Raw genomic sequence first — 17240 nt, forward strand, 5'->3', positions numbered from 1 at the left:
TCTAAAGCTGTATTAGTAAATGATTTAATATCAGACAATCACATTGATTTATTGTGTCTTACTGAAACCTGGCTGAGCCATGAAGAATATGTCAGCCTAAATGAATCAACTCCTCCAAGTCATATTAATACTCACATTTCTCGAGGAGGTGGAGTAGCAGCCATCTTTGACTCAAGCCCATTGATGAATCCTAAACCTAAACTAAACTACAACTCATTTGAAAGCCTTGTTCTTAGTCTTTCACATCCAACCTGGAAAACATTACAGCCAATTCTATTTGTTATACTGTACCGGCCACCAGGTCCATATTCAGAATTTGTATCAGAATTTTCAGAGTTTCTATCAAGTTTAGTCCTTAAAACTGATAAGGTTATTATTGTAGGAGATTTTAATATTCATGTGGATGTTGATATTGATTGCCTTAGTGCTGCATTTATCTTATTATTGGACTCGATTGGCTTCTGTCAGAGAGTACAGAAACCCACTCACTGCTTTGGCCACACCCTCGACCTTGTTCTTGCATATGGCATTGACATTGAGCATTTGGAGGTCTTCCCACAGATCACATAACCATCTTCTGTCAGACCATTACCTCATAAGTTTTGAGTTCATACTCCCGGAGTGTACACTATTAGTCAAAAGTTTCTACACCAGATGTCTAACTGACAGTGCTGTAGCTAAATTTAAAGAAGCGATTCCTTCTGCATTTGATTAAATCCCATGTCTCAATGTGACGGAGGACTCCTGTGCTAACCTTAGTCTGTCCCAGATTTATCATCTTGTTGATATTTCTTCAGGCTCACTGAGAATGACACTAGACTCGATAGCCCCACTGAAGAAAAAGACAGTAAGGCAAAGGAGGTTTGCTCCCTGGTATAACCCTCAGACCCGCAAACTAAAGCAAACTTCACAAAAGCTCGAAAGCATATGGCGTTCCACCAATCTGGAAGAATCACGCTTAGTTTGGCGAGATAGTCTTAAAACATATAAAAAGGCTCTCCATAATGCCAGAGCAGCCTATTACTCATCAGTAATAGAGAACAATAAGAACAACCCCATGTTTCTCTTTAGCACTGTAGCCAGGCTGACAGAGAGTCACAGGTCTGTGGAGCCATGTATTCCAATAGACCTCAGTAGTAATGACTTCATGAATTTCATTAATAAAAAGATTTTAACTATTAGAGGCAAGATTGATGATCTCTTGCCCTCATCCAGTGCCGATCTGTCATCAAGAGGAGTGGCCTTGGAAACGGCTGTATGCCCTGGTGTATATTTGGATGGCTTTTCTCCCATTAACCTAGACCAATTGTCCTCAACGGTTTCTACTTCTAAACCGTCTACCTGTCTCTTGGACCCCATCCCAACGAGGCTGCTTAAAGACGTGTTGCCTTTAATTAGCACCTCTCTGTTGGATATTGTTAATGTGTCTTTGCTAAGAGGGCATGTACCACATTCCTTCAAAGTAGCTGTAATTAAACCTCTCCTGAAAAAGCCCACTCTTAATCCAGAGGTGTTGGCTAACTACAGACCGATCTCTAACCTTCCCTAAGATCCTTAAGAAAGTAGTCGCAAATCAGTTGTGTGACATTCTAAATCAGAATAGTTTATTTGAGGAGTTTCAGTCAGGATTTAGAAAACACCACAGCACAGAGACGGCACTAGTGAAAATTACATCCTAATTGCATCAGATAAAGGACTCATCTCCGTACTGGTATTATTAGACCTTAGTGCTGCATTCGACACCATTGATCATGACATCCTATTACAGAGATTGGATCAGTCGATTGTTGGCACGGCGCCATCACTGTTTTATTATTTTGTTTGTTGATGACAAATGTAATGATTAACTGTATGATGCATGAGAATGAATTATGTTTTATTGTTTAGGCAATAGTTAAAATGGATACCGATTGAAACCTGAGATGTTGCTTTTGTTCTGAAGGCAGGATAATAGGTTTTATTCTGAAGGGGAACTTCCTGTCCTTGACCGGAAGTGTGAGCTCCCCCCCCCAATCAATTAGCTTAGCGAACAGAACGCCGGCATTCTTTGAACTGGCCAATAGAACTAACTGTGAATTAATTTGCATGACCATACTAATAGTCGTAACCTTTGTTCTGGAGTCAGAGTTCTTTGGTTCGGGATCTTGAGACAGCCCCGGGCTCTACGCTGCGCCTGGCTGAGAAATAGAGGCCTTGGGAGCAGTGAGGTGTCCGTCTGTGGAGAGCGCTCCCTTACCAGCTCCACGATCGTGAACGCTATATGAATGTTATCTTTGCCATTAAATATTGTTAAACTTTAATTCATTGAATCATGGATTTCCTGCGGCCACGGGACCCGAGGTTCTGAACATATCTTTCAATAACTTTACAGATGTGTGTTTGAGATGAAAACTCCTTGGTCTGTGTGGCTTTGAAACAAGTTTAGCAAACTGTATGTCAGTGGGCTTTCCTTCACTATCTGCAATGTAGACAAAGTACTTTACACCTTTCACTTCTGGCATCTTTTTTTCCATAAAGCCAAGGATGGTTGGCAAAAGCTCCGGCACTTGATGCCATGTCTCCCCAGCGATCACTCGCTGCGTGCAGACAGCATGACAAGGAGCGGAACAGTGCGTGAGCTCTGATCGCACGCTTTTTTAATGAAGTATCGATACTAAAAATTTGCACAATCTTATTGTTTTTTACATTACAACTGCAGCTGCAACATCCGTTGCATTTTAGAGAAGCAACAACATCTGTGGGTAGGCGGGCTCCACCAAATGCAATTAGGACAGTCTCTGTGGGCTCGAGCTGAATGGGACCAGGTAGCTGCCGGTACATGTGCATGGGAAGCACATTTGCATCGGCGCCTGTGTCCAGCTTGAAATTAATTGCTACGCCTCTGACTGTGGCTGTTTCATGCCATACAGTGCCTTAGCTTGGTGAGCTGCTTTCTTTTTGTATTTTCCAATCATGCCTATTGTTAAAAATATTATTTGTTAAAAATATTAACCTCACATTTGTTAAAAATATTAACCTCACTGTCTTGTCTCAGTGAATGGTGTTGTCTTCCTCTCCCTCGCCATCAGCCGGAGTGACCTTGGCAGAACAACAGAGCCAGAGACGCATTCAACAAAGTCTTATCTGGTTGCAAATGAAAGAACTGAAGAAGTTACAAAGCTACTGAGCAAGATTACAAATGTGTTTATTATGATCTTTTAAGAAACAACTTCGTAATAAGGGAACGCAACATACGACTGCGTACTCACGACGATTTTAATGCATGAATTAATTCAGAAGGTATCACGAATTCTTGTTCCTCTCTATTAAGAAATGATAAAGTCACCAATTATATATTAAGTTAACACTTAAAGGGTAATCAATTAATGACCTCACAGTTAAACCTTGTTAAAAAGATGAACCTCACTGTTGTAAGGGACATTAACCTCACTGCTTATCTTACAGCACGCAACCAGGTGTGCGGCATCCATTTCATATTAATGCTTGGCGTATGGCAAACGGGACTACTGACTATGATATGAGGGCACTCAAGGTCAGACACACACACACACACACCAGACTACTAAGACACTATGATATGAGGGCACTCAAGGTCAGACACACACACACACACATACCCCAGACGCACACACACCCCAGATTACTAAGACAAAGGACCATACAGCTCCCCGACACTCAAGGTGAAAACAACAAGTCGTTTCTCAGAAAATGACTAACGAAACTTAGACGCACACACATCCCAGACCACTAAGACAAAGGAGCATACAGTTCCCCGGAACCAGGAGGGAACCAACAGATGGTAGCAAGAAAGATAACGTACAGTTCAGGGTGAGAACCAACTACATCCCATTGTGGCAAGAATTAGGGAGGGTAATGAACAAGTTACTTCCCCGAAGGACCGGCCCAGTCCACGCCCACCTGCTCGCCCGCACTCTGCTAACCAATCAGAAGATGACATCACTCCGGGGAAGCACTCGCACGGACCAATAGGGAGAGGACTCCTCCCTCACCAAAAGACTGTATAACCTGTTGCATGCTTTCATTCGGGGCTTCTTCTCGTAGGAGTCCGACAGCTTATGCTCTCGTGCTCGCTGAAGCCTATGCATGTATCTTGTGTAGTGATCTTTGATTAAAACTCTTGTTAAATTTAAAATTACAAGTCTACCGTGAGTCTTTCAGGAACTGTCCACAGGGTAACGGTGAACCTCAACACTATGTATAAGGAGTCAACTTCATTCTCCAAATTATTTATTGTCTTTGTCTTGTAGTTGCTGCTTTTCTCAGTGCCATCTTTACATACCTTAGAAAAATGGTTGTTCTTACCATAAGCTGGGCACAACATTTGCTCTTGTTCAAGCTGCCCGTGCGAGTTTGCCCTGTTGCTTTCCTTAACCTTTTAAACCCCAAGCTATTTTCTAGGTTTCTGTTCGAAATAACATACCCAAACTATAAAGGGTGTATCTCTCAAACCACAAAGGCTATTTGAATAATGTTGGTGTTATAATAAAAGCAAATCATGTGTGCTTTTGTTCAGATGTGTAAATATTATTATATTTGTTACTGGTTAAGAGTTAATAAAGATGAAAGACAAAAAGTTGAATTTCCAGGTTCGCCTAGAAAGAAAAAGCACTTTCAGGATGATTATCTCTTGGAAGGATGCACAGCAAAAACCACAGAGATCATAGCACAATATGGGACCAGTCTCTCTGCAAAGTTTGACTTTGAAAAAAGTAAAGCAGAACAAAGTTAGAGAGGTTTTAGTACAATTAATTAGGCGAAATCGGCATTTGGGCAATTTGAATTTTCTCATGTACCAAACCATATATTTCACTTGTATATTACTTATGGTGTTCAATACATCCAAATATAGCAGTCTTTGTTTACTAGAAGAAAAAAAATGTTGTCCATTCTTTCTTTTTTTTAAAGCCAAAGATAAGCAACATTTGTGACTGTAAAGCGCTGAAGCGATCAATGTGAGCTGTGTTCTTTGGCTCATATCTCGGAGATGCTTTAGTGCAGAAGGATTTGGAAAGATATTTAGAATCTGTGTGGAGTCCTCTTGCTTTTTGCTATCTGGCTTTTTCTGATAGCACCGAGCTACGGGTTGCTAGCTCCGGAAACGTGTTGAGTGGGCTGACTCCTGCCAAAATGATGATTATGATATTTTCATAATTCTTTCAGTTGGTGTTTGAGTTGTGTGGAAATGGCTTACTGATTCTTGTAGCCCAAGTTCTCTTGTTTAATTTGATGTATAACATCAATATATTTGCTCATGTTTATTGTAATGTTTTACACAGTCTAACTATAATGTGTAAATTGCCCCCTAATTGGGTGCCATGGGGCTTAAAAGGAGCATCTACTGAGGTGTCTTGGACAACCTGTGACGTCTGCATCGCTTGTAGTTATGACTTAGCGAGCTCTGCTGATCTGCATGTGTCCATGGCTCTGCGCAAAGTGAGTGCATTATCACGCAACAGTCTCTCCTTCAGACGAATATCGTTTATGCTAAACACTAATTTATCCCTAATCATGTCATCTACATTTCTGCCAAACTCACAGTCTTTGCTCTTCTGGCATAGCTCTGTGATGAATCTGTCCTCCGATATTCCTGCTGACATCGCGTGTGACCAGAATTGATGGCGTTCGAAAACCACGTTCTTTCGAGGGCTGCAGTAGTCCGTGGAGGCTTGGAGAACTTCCTCCATCGTTACGTTGTCTCCATCTGGGATGATGGTGAGTGTATTGTACACTTCCAGCACCTCCTCGCAGACAGTGTGGAGCAATACGGCTATTTTAACCGTCTCTTCCTTATCCAACATACCTGAAGCGGTCATATACAGCTGGATACGTTGTTCCCAGCTTCTCCAGTTTTCAGCTATATTCCCAGTAAGTATCAGCGGTGGTGGCGGCTTGAACTGCTCCATGTTCGCACTTGCCAGCACTTTTTAAAATATTTTTAGCTAACTTCTAAAATACCATCGAATTATTCCATAACTCCGTCTTCTGACACCATGTTGTGTCTTTATGCTGCTAGTATAGTACACTGTTATAGCTGTACTAATCGTGGGTTAACTAACTCACCGTTAGTCACAAATGCCCGGAGACGAGGATGCGGTACAAGTCAATCTTTTACTGGCGGGCTAATCACACTACATGTCAGTAGTCAAAGACAAACACAATCGAGCACTCAGCTCGATCCAATATACCACACAATTGTTGATTAAAGAATAAAACATTTTTAAAAAGAAGTTGCCGAGGTGAGTGGGTGGAGCCATATTTCCTGGGAACACCCATTGTTATGACAGGTAAGCTGTCGTAAATCATATTTATGCTTTTAGGTGAGTTAATTGAGCCATGTGGGGGGCTGTGGTCGAATAGTCCTGTTATGGTGGTACATTCACGGATTCAAATGCAGCGACAGGACAGCAGAGTTCTTAGAGCAGTAGTTGTATTGCAGAGATGGTGAACAAGAACAAACAACTAGGTCCGCGTGTAGACAAGAGCAGACAGAGAACATATGCGATTGTCACTGCGAGGCACGTTCCTGCGCTCCGAGAAGCGGCTGATGGTAGCGGCAGCAAGCTGACGGCCTTAAACAAACACAAAGTCCTCTCCTGATCCGAGCCGGAAAGTGGCTGCTTAACGGCACGTAATCCTCTCCGATCCGAGTCGGAAGATGGCTGTTTAACGGCACGTAATCCTCTCTGATCCGCGACGGAAAGTGGCAGGGTCGACTGTGTGATACCAGAGGCTCGACACAGGACATATAACTCACCGGTGATCTCCGTGGAACGAGCGGGAGGTCGTTCCAACAGGAAAGCTCACAGGGAAACTGACGGGCTACTCACGAACGAGGATATCAGGTTGGAAAACGGACGGACTGACACTGGAGGCGAGGATGACATTTATGGGGAGACAATTACGGGAGACGAGGATCAGCTGTGCTCACGGAGAGAGGCGCGGCTGTGGGCGGAACACACAAAAAACAAACATTGTTTAGACAACAATCCTCACAAGTCCTTTTTGGTTATAGTCCAGGCAAACTAACTTTTGAAATGGAAAGAAATGCAAAAGAATTTATTTGGGCACAGAGGTCTTCTATGAAGTGTCCTGAATAACATAGTTAAAGTCCTAAAAAAATACTGTTGCGGAAATAGGTTAAATACGCAAAGATCCAAGATGGCTGCCATAAATCTATAATCTCTCATATCTCCGCTATCACAAGAGATATTTGAAAAATATTTAAAATGCTATTATACGGTTTTTGGACCTAAGGAATCATTTAGAATAGGTAACTACTTGATTGGATGCAATGGGCATGGAAGAAAATCCAATATGGCCACCAAAAAGCCATATCTTATCATATTTTGCGTGCAAATCTTCACCAATCAACAGGTATTGACATTCCTGGGTTCACATCAGAACATACTATGCAATATATTGCTGACAATGTGGATCACAATCTAGCCACTGTTGATGGTACAGGTACCTTCCATGGAATGGGTATAATTGCTGCAGTCACACCAAGAATACGAGCCAAGAAGCATATTCCTAAAGCAAATGTGACCGCTGCAGACATTGCTGATGTTGGCCGCATCAATATTCGATACTTCAAGATCCCTCCAGCACTACCATATTTTACATATCTACCCTTTGTATTGTTGGAGGCAGAAGATCCAACAGCACAGCTAGATGTCTTATGGAAGAGCTCACTACTCCTTCATTCTCCAAGACCAGTATGGGCTGGTATGATGCAGATGTTGCATCATAGTCAACACCGAGGAAAGGCCTCAGTGATGTTCTTGCCAATGATTGATTTTGATCCAGGCGATACATCATGTATCTACTCTACACTGCATTTGATTACAGCTCAGGCAAAGCGATAGGATGTCACTCCAGTCCTGACATTTGACCAGCCCTTATATTGGAAAGCGAGGATGATTATCCGGTCTCAGCCCGATGACAGTGATCTGAAGTGTATGGTTCTAAGGCTTGGTAGGTTCCATATGCAGATAAGCTTCTTCAGTATCGGACACATGATGGCCGATTCAGGACTACAGGAACTCCTCGAGATTGCATATGCTAGCAACACTGTTAGCCACATGTTGACTGGCAAAGCTGTGTCAAAGGCAGTCTGTGGTCACCTGCTGGTAGATGCTGCACCCAATACCATTCTTGTGGTCGATACATACAACGTTCCAGTACCAACTAACCAGGAAGCGGATGACTCCGATGCTGTAGGTGTTCTACAAAATCCGTAACGGTCAGATGATGATGACGAGACACAGGATTTAAACACAATCACAACTGACTTGACTGCAGTTGCGGAACAGTATGACAGCAATGTTGTGTACATTCTCTGTGGAAGAGGTGTGTTCATTAGAAGCGTTAGTGCGACTCCAAAGTAAAGTGAATGGGAAGAAGGAAACGATGTCTGGGCGCACAGCAACCTTATGGTTACAGTATATGGAGATGGTGGATATCCTGCGAAGGTTTCTCAAAGCAGAGTGAACGGGAAACTGGAGATTGCATCTTCAGTCAGTACGTGAAATGCTACCTTACTTTGCAGCAGCTGGACACAAATGATATGTGAAGTGTGTATATATATATATCTGCAAACGATTACCATGTTGCCCGAAACAAACCCCGATGTCCATCAGAAATTCGAGGAAGGGTATCATGTAGTGAAGCGTAGTGACAGATACTGGGGAGGACTGTTCACAGACCTCATCATAGAGCAGGTGCGAATGAGGAGTGTAAAGACGCACAGAGGCCTGACACGATGAATGAATTTACATCTTTCCATTGCACCTTACTAACTCTGCTTCCTCCCCGGAGTCTTTGTGACTTCATGTCTCGTAGGGTACATTGGACCTGGCTGTGTCTCATGCCTCTTGCCTGGTGAGCCGGCCTCCTGCCTTGGCCCTGCTGATGCGCCATGGCCCCTGCTGATCGCCCCCCCCCCCTTCTCTCTACCTCCTTCTGTTTTATGGATTGGAGGTCCATTCATACATTGTCATATTCATGTAATGTGTTTATGTAACGCTGTTCATTCTGTACACATGCCATCTATTGCATCTGTCCATCCGGGGAGAGAGATCCTCCTCTGTTGCTCTCCTGAAGGTATCTTCCCAATAATTTTTGATATTGGGCTATACAAAATAAACTGAATTGAATTGATTGTACAAACAGCAGTTGCCTCTGCCCAAACAAAAGATACTGTACTGATCGGGGTTGACACAGACTTGCTGATTCTCCTACTGCACCATGTCGAAATGGCGGCACACGAGTTGTTCATGGCACCAGAGCCTAAACAATGCACCAAAAAGAAGAGAGTCTGGTGCATAGAACAATCCAGGGAGTTGCTCGGTCCTGAATTTTGTGATCATCTACTCTTTGTACACGCAATTTCAGGCTGTGATACTAACTCTCGCCTGTTTGGTTTAGGGAAGGGCGTGGCAGTCAAGAAAATTGAGGCCAAAGTCTTCAGTCAACCTGATCAAGCAAAGGAGGCGATCATTGCAGCAGGAGAAGGCATTGGTGTCAATGTATGGTGGTGCCGAAGACGAAGGACTAGACGACTTACGACAGTGTTTTTCAACCACTGTGCCGCGGCACACACAGTGGTGAGAGATAGTTACAGTACACGCATAAAAGTCTAATGGAGAAATTTTTGAAAAGAAAACTAGGTCCTGATCAAGATCCCCCCACACTTGATCCAGATGATGAGCCCAGTACAAGTGGGTGTCAAAAGAAGGCTAAAACAGTGAGCTCAAGACAGTACAGTGATGAGTATCTGTCATTTGGATTTTCCTTCACTGGGGTTCCCGCCGCACCGAGTCCGTTGTGCGTTGTGTGTGGGGAAAAGCTAGCTAACAGTGCCATGGTCCCTAGCAAGCTTAACACCCTGCGCTCCAAGACGAGGATCCAAACTATTTTGTTCGTTTGCGTGACAACACTATGAAACAGGCATAAAATGATCTGTACCTGGGCATAAAGCCTGTGCCATCTTGGCATTAGGATGATGTTAAGTTTAATAAAACACAACAAATAGAACACGCGTTTCCCTGATTTCTTAGAGTATATTATGCTCATGCTGAAACTATGTTTGGGTTTGATTTGCATATCATTTCCTGTTGTTGGTGTGCCGTGAGATTTTTTCTGTGTCTTAAGTGTGCCTTGATGCATAAAAGGTTGAAAAACACTGACTTACGATACCGGCGGTTCGGTGACAAGGTTTCAAAAGACACCGTCGCCGTGGAACCCCAAAGTCTACCACCAACCTCTGGCTCCTCTAAGTATCACAGCCTTTGTGTATAATATCAAGTTATGGAATGGAAAGATGCCTGCATCAATATGAGAACAGAGGATTTTGGAAGGAAGGTTGTAAACGGGAGATATCTGCCAATACAGACCGACCAACCAACCAGCCGCTCCATCAGAACTACTGGATGTCATCTGTTGTAGCTGTAAAAACGACTGTACCACCCGGAGGTGCACATGCCGAAATAATTTCCATAATTATTGTATCCGATCAAGTCGTAACCTATTCAAAATGATTCCTTATGTCCAAAAACGGTATAATAGCATTTTAAATAATTAAAATGTCTCTTCTGATAGTGGAAATAGAAGACATCTGTGCCCAAATAAATTATGTTGCCTTTATTTCCATTATTAATGGTTGTCAAGTTTCCGCTTTTTGGACCTTTGCAGTTTCCCCACTTGATAGGAATTGAGTCGTCTACCACAGATTTAAAACTGGATTTCCCTCACAACACAACAACTTTGACTTTTTTCCTCCTTTTATTTCGGTAGGTTCAGAATCCAAGTTATTTTAGTTCTCCAGACAAATGAAGCAAAGCTCCATTAGTTGAAAGGTGAAAAACCGTCTGCCTCTCCGGGCTCGTAGACGTCTCTTTTTCATTCCGACCTGACGCTCTATCTGATCGCTGTTACTTTCGTTTTTTTTTTTATAGCTTTCCCCTGTTGGATAGCTTGCAAGTGTCTTAACAATTACTTTGTTTATTAGTTAATTTGCGATTGTTCCTCCATGTCCCTAATTGTTTTATTAATCTACAATTATTTGTATTCCTTTTTTCTTATTTTTTATATCTTTTTCTCTAAAATCAGTATTTGACTTGACACCTCCCACTTGATCTTCCCATGGAACCACTGGGTAGATCACCAACTTTAAAGGCAAACTCTCTCATTCAGTTCTCCTAGTCATCTGCAGATGTTGTTCTGTTCTTCAGCAGGTAGTAAGACAACCAACCGCCTGACGTCTCTGTGCAGGATGGTAGCCTGGACCTTCCTGTTCTGCTCGCTCAAGGCCGGATGACTTGCTCTTGCTTCCTTCGTAGATCTTGACACAGGAACATTGCACCTTGGGAAGATTCTGATGTTGACGGCCCTCACGATGCCTTTACTGTCAGGATACGTACTGATGACCCTGCCAAGCTTGAATTGCCCCCTCAGCGCACTTTGGTCACTTAGCCAGACAATGTCCCCAACTGTAACGTTTCTTTCTGTAGTGTGCCACTTGCATCTCACAAATAGGTTGGGAGCAGCAAGTTGGCTCCAATGCTTCCAGAACTTGGCCACCTCTGACTGCATTGCCCTGAGCCTTTTGTAGAGGTAGCTAGAAAAGTCAAACGTTTGGACATCCCCGCTTTGAGATGCTCGTCCAAGAAGGAGCATGTTGGCTGTGATATATTGGATACAGTCTTCCCGGCTCTGTCCTCTGGCGTCAATTGGGCGCTCATTTGCCAGGTTGGCTGCTATGTGAAGAGTCGTCTGGAACTCGCTGTAAGTGAGCTCAGACTCCTTCCCAAGCATCTGGAGTGCTCTCTTTACGATGCGTACAGCAGCTTTTGCAGCACCATTTCTGTGTGGAGAGTCGGCTGGGTGGATTTTCCACATCCACTCGGTCCCATTTTTGGCCGCGGTCTCCTGCAAGGCTGCTTTGTTCAAGCCATCCAGAAATCTGTACAGTTCTTCCAAGACTGGTTTTGCTCCAATGAAATTGGTATCTGCATCTGACCAGATCTTCCTTGGATGCCCCCTGATCGCTGTGAACCTTTGGTAGGCCATTAGGAACCCTTCTGTCGATAGTGTGTTCACTAACTCTGCGTGGATGGCTCTACTGGCCATGCAGCAGAAGACCACCCCCCAGACTTTTAGTTTTACTCTCTTCTTCACATCATCCCTGATTTGGTACGGTCCAAAGAGGTCTATGGTTGTGAATTTGAATGGCGCAGCAGGTTCTGTTAGTTCCAGTGGCAAGTCACCCATTACTTGTTGACATTTCCTTGCCTTTGCCTTCTTGCAGATCATGCAGCCATCAACAACCATTTGGGCAATCCTCCTTCCCCGTATGACCCATGCCCTCCTTCTCATCTTAAGAAGGTTTCCGGACACTCCATCATGACTCTCTTTGTGGGCCTCCCGAGCAAGCAGTGTGGACACCCATGTGTTATAGGGTAAGACAGGGACCCCCACTTGATTTTCTCTGAAGATTTGCACTCGGCCACCACAAGCTAATAGCTCAGAATCTTTCTCTTTGTAGACTACCAGTCTGTCTGTCATGGTGCTTGGGAAGGTTGTGCCTTCTTGCGCTGTAAGAAAGATGTCTCTCAGGGCATCTTCTCGTTCTTTCACTGAGACAACGCCTGCTAAAGAGACTGCCTCCCACTTTGAGCTCCTTACGGCTTTCTTTTATCCAATGAACTTGTTTGCGGCTCTCCAGATCAATGCAATTGTTTTGACCAGTTTAGTCAAGCTACTGAACCGCTTGATATCCACAAGGCCTAGGATTGCTGATCCTGCAGGTGGTCTTCTCTGCTCAGTCACTGCTTGGTGCTGATCCGACTCCGCTTCCTTTGCCTACTGGAACGCCCGGCGCACCAGAATAGCTCCTTTCTGCTTAGCAGGAGTTACCAGGCCGACTGGGTCATACAGTCCTGAAACTTGCCTGAGCAGTTCTCTTCGTGTAAGGGGATTTGGCATCTGGTCTCTGACTTGTCCTTGATGAAGGTCATGGCCACTCCTCATCTTTTCCTTTCTCTCTGAGAAATTGATTGAAGCCATGACATGGAGTCTGTCCTCTCCTGCCATGTAGCCCAGGCCGAGCGCCTTATTGTCCTCCTCACTCATTTGGTTTGGCAGAACCAAAATCTTTGTCTTGGTCTCCTCCAGCTTGTCCTTCCAACTCGTCCTCCCACTTTGCCCAGAAAAGACCCAAGGCTTGAGCTTGAAACCTCCAGCTTCCAGGATCTCCTTTACATTTGCTGTGATGGTTTTTAGCTGGTCCAGATCATTGTGGGATGTGAGAATGTCATCAACGTAGCTGTCTTCCTGGAGCACCAGGCGCTCTACATTGAGGTGGATGAAATGTGCGAGGTTCGCAGTCTCACGCATTGCCAGCTGTACGATGCACCCCGCTGGTTTATCTCCAATGTTTACTTTTGTGATTGCATATTCCGTCAGCTCTTCATCTTCTGAGTCTCGCCAGAGGAATCTATGCAGGTGTACCTCTCGGTCCTCCAACCAAACAGAGTTGTACATCTTCTTTATATCACCCAGAGCAGCATGTACGCCACCCCTGAATCTGAGCAGGACAGCGCGAATTGGGTTGAGGACATCTGGACCTTTCATCAGCAGGTCATTCAGGCTCACACCTTTGCACTTCTGGCTGCTGTTCCACACAAGTCTCACTGGACTCGTGACAGAGTGTGGGTTAGGAGCAATAAGGTGACTCACATACCACACTGGCCCTTTCCAGTCATTTATTGCATCCTTGGACAATTTGATTGCCACCCTTCGGTCAACCATGTCATGCAATTGATTAGCATAGGCAACCTTCCACTCTGGTTCCTTGGCTAGCTGTCTTTCTGTTCTGAGAAATGTAGCCTCAACTGTCCTTTTGTTGTTAGGCAGAGAGGCTGGATCTTCTAACCAAGGATATCTGGAATGCCAATGTGGTTCTTTACTGTGGCTATTCCCTTTGACAGGCTTAATTATTTCGACCTCCCTCTCCTCATCAAGTGTCATTTCTTTGCCGCCTGGCTGGCATCTCCCGCAGCTGCTCCGGTGTCACATTTTTGTGGACATTTGCTATGCTGTCTAGTCCATAACAAACCAATTGATGAGGTTTGAGAGTGCCCTTGGGAGTCTTCACTCTGATCCTTAGAAGGTAACGCTTAGTCTCCACACAAACCTTCATCCCTCCAACTCTATGGACAACAAGTGTAATTTTCTCACTCTTGAGGTTCAGTTTGCTTGCAGTCTTGTGGGTTATATAATTTGTGTCTGAAGCCAAATAAATTAATGTCCCGATTTTTTGTCCAGCATTTGCTGTGACCTCGAGGAGCATCACAATCACTGGTAGCTCTTGTAGACCACTTTCCACAAGAAGGCTTGGTGGATCTTTTACAGCACTGAAGGCTCTTGACGCAGTGTTGGAGAACACATCCCGACATTGCTTTGCCAATTCTGGCGAAAGCTTGTTGAAGAACTCCTCTTGATCTTCCGTATGTTTCCTCCTGGTTTTCTCCCTCTCTGGGCTGAAGCTGTGCTTTTTCTCACCGATGCTACTTCTCTTCACCGCAGCATTTGGGCACAGAGAGTAATGATGCTCAGGAGCTCGCTCATCCCTGCAGACTTGGTTTTTACATAGAAAGTCAGTTTTGCAGTCAAGGCACCTCTTGCATGCTCCCAACTTTCTTACTGCAGCCTTCTTCTCGGTTAGCTTCAGCGCACAAAACTGGTTGCAGAAGTAGGGTTTCCTCTTATGCTTTCTGTCACCACAGACTGCACACCCTAAATGCTCATCTTCTGATCTGGTAGACTTGGTTATAGCATACCGTGGCTCAGTTCTGGTCTCTTTTCTACTTGGCTCTTCATCCCTTAGCTGCTTGAGCTGCTCATATATGCTCTCTTGCACTTTGAGGAATGCCAAGAGACTGTCAAACCGATTCTCTGCTGCCACTGCGTTTCTCCTGTCAGCGACATAGACGAGCCATTCCTTTTTCAGAGTCTCTGGAAGTTTAGTTTCTATTGACTTCGTTACCAGAGGATTTTTGATTGCACCTGTGTCCCCAAGGTCGCTCAAAGTGCCTTCTCCACAGCTTGGATTCATTCCACTATTTTCCGTGGCTGATGACTTCTGGCAGCTGGCATTCTCTGCAACTCCTCCACTATATCGATAGCAATAGCAATTTTATTGCCATAGCGGTTCTCTAGGACACGGAAAATGTCATCTGCAGTGTTATAGGTGGTAAGCCGAAGGTCTCTTGTGATTTTGTCATCAAGACTGTCCAGTAGTTGAAACTTCCTCACCTCTCTTGAACCAGTCGGCTCACCCTGTTTTTGTGCTTCCCAGTCGTTTTTCCACCTTTGGAAGTCACGTTTATTCCCAGTAAACTTTGGCAGGGCTATCGATTTCAGTCTGATGGTGGCCGGTGTGGGCCCAAGTGGCCTTTCTCTCTCCTCTTCTTTCCAAGACTGTATGTATGGAAATCAACCTAGGAAGGAGGAGTTCCAGCCTCTTCACACGGATCCGAAAGTCCTCTTGCTCACTTGGTGGGATCCATCGCTTCCACCGACTGTAAACGTCCTTTGCGGTCTTTCCCAGTCCTTGCAGGTGACCGAGCATGAAGTCATATGCCTCCAGGCCACCATCGGGCCGCACAGCAGCAGCATGGTCACACTCCTCCTCTGCTGCCTGCAATGCTGTTGACAATTCAGCACTCCCGAATTTGCCCCAAAGTGTATCCTGAATCAGACTTTTGACCTCCCCTAGTTTTCCATTACACTCATTGAAAGTCTTCTATGTCGGCTTTTTGCTTTTTAGTTAACACAGCATCCTCATCTGCCTTCAGCTCCGCCTCCAGTTCTGTAATGGATCCAGTCTCCACATCTTCATTCGCACCCATGACTTTCTCAGCTTCCCTTATGACATTATTGAAACTGTCTCTGAGCTCTTCTTCAGACATGTCCTCGTAGGTCCTGGTAATACTGTTGACCAGACGTGTAAACAATCTTTTTGCTGTAGTTCGCTTCACCTTGAGTTGCTCGACTGATTTCACAGTATCTTGATCCATCATGTTTGAATCCACTCCGTTGTTAATTACAGTTGAGAAGGTAAATACTACTTTGATGCTTTATATATTTCAACTTGATTGTCTGCTTTTCCCAGGATTCCAGTTTATTGCTCCTGCTTTTCCAGCTCAAAGCTCCCAGATTTCTTTTTCCTGCTTTTCCAGTTTTTGGTCCTCGGTTTTTCACTGTCAAGTTTCCGCTTTTTGGACCTTTGCAGTTTCCCCACTTGATAGGAATTGAGTCATCTACCACAGATTTAAAACTGGATTTCACTCACGACACAACAACTTTGACTTTTTTCCTCCTTTTATTTCGTTAGGTTCAGTATCCAAGTTATTTTAGTTCTCCAGACAAATGAAGCAAAGCTCCATTAGTTAAAAGGTGAAAAACCGGCTGCCTCTCCGGGCTCGTAGACGTCTCTTTTTCATTCCGACCTGACGCTCTATCTGATCTGACTTTTTTACCGGTCTTTATAGCTCCGCCCCGTTTCCCCTGTTGGATAGCTTGCACTAAGTCTCTTAACAATTACTTTGTTTATTAGTTAATTTGTGATTGTTCCTCCATGTCCCTAATTGTTTTATTAATCTACAATTATTTGTATTCCTTTTTTCTTATTTTTTATATCTTTTTCTCTAAAATCAATATTTGACTTGACAAATTAAATTGGCTGGACTATTAGGAAGGTTCCTAACTGAGCAAAATTACCCGGAAGTATCAAAGTCGTATTCAGCATGTTTGAAATCGAACAATGACAGTTTAGTAGCTTTGTTCTCTCTCCTTTCATTTATATTCTGTGTGTCATACTCACTACAGTACTTTAATTGCAGTATGTCAAAAACATGGACCCTAGAGGATTATACTTTTTGGTATGGTAGATTGATGAAGGTTATGTCTGTATAGTCTTATACAAAACTTATTTTCTACTGCAATAGTAATTGTTAATGTCCCCTTTTGACACAAACACCGAGTCTATTCATATAACACAAGGCCCGTTGTTTAGCTGTTATCTTTCATAGTCTTTTGTAATAAAATGAAAATTGAACTACAGTAACTCACTCCTGTACCATACGTTGCATGGTTGTGCTCATAATTGTCAATCATTACAAATAATGTTTATTAACAATTACAATCAATAAGGGCTT

This window comes from Cyclopterus lumpus, chromosome 6 (assembly GCF_009769545.1).
Source record: "Cyclopterus lumpus isolate fCycLum1 chromosome 6, fCycLum1.pri, whole genome shotgun sequence".
Lineage (NCBI taxonomy): Eukaryota > Metazoa > Chordata > Actinopteri > Perciformes > Cyclopteridae > Cyclopterus > Cyclopterus lumpus.